This window comes from Portunus trituberculatus, chromosome 31 (genome assembly GCF_017591435.1).
Source record: "Portunus trituberculatus isolate SZX2019 chromosome 31, ASM1759143v1, whole genome shotgun sequence".
In the NCBI taxonomy this organism is placed as follows: Eukaryota; Metazoa; Arthropoda; class Malacostraca; order Decapoda; family Portunidae; genus Portunus; species Portunus trituberculatus.
Window position 1 is genome coordinate 13,663,778 of NC_059285.1, and position 5,000 is coordinate 13,668,777.

Sequence of the window (5,000 nt, forward strand, 5' to 3'; positions counted from 1 at the left end):
GAACGTCGTAATGGCGAGCTAACTACACAGTGAAGGAGTGTCTCACCTCTTCACCAGCCGAGCAGACCAGTAGTTAGTTTTAAGGGTAGCGCTCCACTGACAACTGAATACGTCTGACCTCTGTTGCTGCATCATGTGTTCGATTTTATGATGTTTTTTTTTCCACAGTTTTTATGAGTAGATTAATCGTAAGAACACAAGAAAAGGATAGAAAAAAAGATCCATTGAAATTGTCAGTCCCAAAAAATGATAGTCTGAAAGCAAGGTCAAGGTCGAGAGAGAGAGAGAGAGAGAGAGAGAGAGAGAGAGAGAGAGAGAGAGAGAGAGAGAGAGAGAGAGATAATAAAAGAAGAAAATGAATGTTATGAATGAATAAATAAATAAAAAGAATGAAGATTACCAGAGAGAGAGAGAGAGAGAGAGAGAGAGAGAGAGAGAGAGAGAGAGAGAGAGAGCCTGTCATGATGGTAGCGCGTGCACATCCTGGGGCAAGGCTGGTGTCCATCTCGTCACTCACAAGCTTGGATGTTAAAGACGACCACATAAGCGAGACCAAGGCCACGTCAACACTCCACCTGGCGCTGGCAATACAGGTGTGGCCAGCAGTTGTGCTTTTTAATGTTAGAAGGGAAAATTGACCATGAACAACAACAACAACAACAACAAAAAGGCCCAATTAGTTGCCAGTTCCCTTACAGATCCGATAGGGTTAGCCAAAAGACAGGGATAAATGTCTTGAATCCTCCCTCTTAACTTTTTCACTGCGATTCGTAACAATTAACAGCACCGAAAGTAATGTGTGAAATCTCTTTAAGCATGCACAAAAAAAGAATGGGACAGGAGAGAATATATATTTACAATTCCTACCGAGTTTATAGATTCAATGCAGCTGTAGAACAAGTCAAAATACCTCGCAGTGATAAGCGATTCAAGAAAGGTGTAGCAAATAGCAGCCAAGGGGTTAAATGAAGTCATAGGAAGTTGGAAATGCAGCTCGTGGGGGACAAGGTGAAAGGGAGAAGCTGGAGGTGGCTCGCTGTGTTTCTCTGTGTATATGACGAGCTGGTCTGGGAAACACAATGTGAGTGTGACGGAATATTTGACGCTAGATAAGTACATGTGACTTCAAACGCATCCACAACACAGAGATGCTTTCGTTTCATGAAGATAATGAAAAAAAGAAGAAACAAAACTGAGCATAGAAAAGAAGAAAAAAGTGTCAAAGGATTTTCCCTCAAGAGAGCCTACATAGTTTAGGAGGCAAGGTAAACATTTGTGAACACTTGTTGCACGGCGCAGTACACCTATTAATACTGCCGCCCACCCTCACGCGCCCTAAGGATGTACAGTACACACTGCACATTGTAAGGAAGCTGCGGCATGGTAAAGTGTACAAGCAGGAAGGCAAGTCAGGCCCGGCCCAGTGCAGCAATGGTGGAAAAAGTTTTGGCAGTGGCTCCAACCCTTTCCGCTCTCTCCCCTCCCCTGTGGTGTGTGTTTCGACATGTTGAACTTTGGTCATCTCTTTGGTTTGTTATTTTGATTAATTGTGTTGCTCCTTGTTGTTGTTGTTGTTTTATTGTTGTTGTTGTTGCTGTTGTTTCGTTGCCAGAAAATATTAAGTAAATAACACTAGAGACAACCCGACAAACCATGGGCGACTTGTAAGGAGTGTGAGAGTCATGAAAGAGTGACGGCACTGGTTAACTTACACCCCAAACATACCTCCTTTAGCCCATCGATTCCCGTGAAAAGCTTACATTGTATACACAAAAGCACCACTGACTCAGCGGCTCCAGACAGAGACAGGCAAGGAGTGTACTAGTGAGAGGAGGGAAAGAGGGAAGCCGCTGGTCCGCTCCTGTGATTAGTGACGCTCGTCAGACGAAAAGCCAAGTCCAGCCAGAATCTGACTAAATGTTGTTTTTGCTCGTTTTTGCAATAAACCAAACATTTTCATAATTCCACTACATGTGTGAACTAATTGAGAATAAATCTACTAAGAAGAAAATGAAGAAGGGCTCCCGGTTCCTGAAGGGGGTGAAGAAGCTCCTGTGCTGCTGCTGGTGCAAGGCCAAGCAGCAGGACGAGGAGGTTGACGAGTACGTGGTTGTTGAGCCTCCACGCCAGGATGAGGGGGAGAAGGATGGTGTGAGTGACAGCCTGGCTGACAGCACCTCGGAGAAGGCCCCGTCACTGCCAGTGATGTGCGGCCACTCTCCTGAGAGCGAGTCGGTCCAGGGCTTGTCTGGAGAGTGCGAGGCGCTGGAAGATCCTGAGCGTGAGGCTGAACAAGATGCCTACATTGATGAAGAGCTGATTGCCAAGATCTATGCCCTGATTGATGAAGAGCCTGCCAAGCCATCAGTGGCAAAGGCTCCACAGTGTGTCGAGCAGCAGGGCAACGCCGACAAGCAGAAAGAGAGCCGAGCTGCAAAACGTCGGCGAAGGAGGAAGAAGAAGAAGGTGCGGCACGAAGAGGAGAACGGTGGCGGCGAAAAGAGCGAGGCAGTAGTAACACCTGCTGCCATCACACCCGCTAAGCCCGAGCCACACAGCGTCTCCCGCAAGTCCAAAGAGCCACGCCGGGGCAACAAGTGTCACCGTCAGGAGGAGCGTAACCGAGTGCGTCTCTCGTGGCAGGAGAGCACAGTGAAGCTGGCGGTGCCAGTGGCGCCAAACAGACGGCGTCACGTCATCGGCACACGAGGGAACACAATCCGCGAGCTGCAGCAGCAGTACCCCGCCGTGCGTGTGTCCGTGCCACGCCCACAGGACCTCACGTCCCGGGAAGTAATCATTGTGGGGCCCAAGACACAGGCTGAAGCCATGGCGTTGCAAATCACTCGCCGCCTGCAGGCAGTGGAGGAGAAACTGCGCGAGGCAGAGCAGCGGCGCCAGGAGAGGAAGATTGTGTCGCTGAAGGTGGACGTGGCACCAGCTATGCGGCGCCACGTGGTGGGTCCTGGAGGCGAGACGCTGAGGAGGCTGGCACAGAAACACCCCGCCGTCAGCGTGACAGTGCCATCCCCCAGCGACACCCAGACCGCCAGTGTGACCATTAGGGGGCCACGCCTTGAGGCGACAGTGGTGGCAGACTGTGTGAGGGCGTGTGTGCAGGCTGCCCAACAAGAGAAAGCAGTGAGGAGGTTAGGTTAGGTCAGGTCAGGTTAGGTTAGGTTAGGTTAGGTTAGGTTAGGTTAGGCTAGGCTAGGTTAGGTCAAGTGTGGTCGAAATTGTCAATTACGAAGCACAATGAGAGATTTTTCGTGCACCGTGCAGCACGCGCGCCCTCACACTCACCGCCCACCACTGCTGTCACCAACACAGCTCAATCATTACTCATAACAAATAAACATGAAAAAACAAATGAAACAAATAAAGCAATAAATCAATGTAACGAAAAAAAAAAAAAACTAGAAAATGATTGAAAAAAAAGTCATAGATACTTATACTCATGAAATTAACATAGAAAATAATAAATGATTAATAGATGATAGAAAAAAAATAAGCGATACAAGCAACAACAACAACAACAACATTGAATAGTAACGTAAAAACAAACAAAAAACAAAGAGTAGTTTCTGAACAATAACGTAAAAAAAAGAAAATAATAAATAAGAAAAAGCATTTTCTGAATAATAATGTAAAAAAAAAGAAAAAAATGAGCAATTTCTGAAGAATAACGTAAAAAAGAAAAAAAAGAAAAGAAAAAGAGCAATTTCTGAATAATAAGGTAATAAAAAGGAAAAGAGTAGGATAATATTAAGAAACAAGCTGGAATCACGACAATTACCACCTTATTATCTCTAGTTATTATCATCATCATTATTATTATTATTATTATTATTATTATTATTATTATTATTATTATTATTATTATTATTATTATTACTACTACTACTACTACTACTACTACTACTACTACTACTACTACTACTACTACTACTACTACTACTACTACTACTGTGTTAGGTTTTCCTCCTCTTCCTCCTTCTCTCTGCCTGGTCTTAGCGTGGTGAGGTGTGGCGAACATAGCTAGGTCAGGTTTATTTAGCATACATAAACAAGAAACACTGTACCTATCTTCTTCATCGTCTCTGTCATTCTCACTACTTTATTTGTTACTTCCTTCTCGTTCACTGATAAACCAAGAAGAATTTTATAGCTCAGGACAGAACCATGTGATCGATTGTAACACACACACACACACACACACACACACACACACACACACACACACACACACACACACACACACACACACACACACACACACACACTCTCTCTCTCTCTCTCTCTCTCTCTCTCTCTCTCTCTCTCTCTCTCTCTCTCTCTCTCTCTCTCTCTCTCTCTCTCTCTCTTTCTCTCTTCTCTCTCTCTTCTCCATGTTCTCTCTCTCTCTCTCTCTCTCTCTCTCTCTCTCTCTCTCTCTCTCTCTCTCTCTCTCTCTTTCTGGTATTCCCGCCACAATCCCTCTCACACACACTCTTCCTGGTGTTGACTGAGGACTTAGTGAACCCAGAGAGGGACGCGGAGAGAATTCGGGTTTCCAAATGTATTCTAATTTTGTAGCGTCGCTGTTCCCTCGTGACACACACACACACACACACACACACACACACACACACACACACACACACACACACGTTAGTATTTTTCTATCTACATATTAATTTTTTCTTTCATTTTACTTTTTTTTTTGGTTTAGAATTAAAATTGTTCACTTATTTCTTTTTTTTCTTTTTTCTTCTTAGTTTTAATTGTTTTTTTTTTTTTTTCTGTGCGTTTCCTTTTTTTTCCTTCTCTCTCTTTCATTTCCCCCTTTTTTTTTCTTTGGGTTAAATTCTACTATCATTCCATTTTTTTTTTTTAACTTTTTTCGTGACGTGTATACCTGTTTCCCTTCTTTCCTTCCCTGCTGTTCTTGTTTGTACACTTTTTTCCATCTATTTTTATTCCTTTCCGGCTAAACTGCCCACCAATTTTCTCTCTCCTGC

General features: G+C 44.3%; 1 protein-coding gene across 2 annotated transcripts in view; it reads right to left on the reverse strand.

Moving 5' to 3' along the window:
* Nucleotides 1–5,000, reverse strand: part of LOC123511179 (arrestin domain-containing protein 2-like) — an 87,899-nt gene that overhangs the window by 53,311 nt on the left and 29,588 nt on the right. The window lies entirely within an intron of this gene.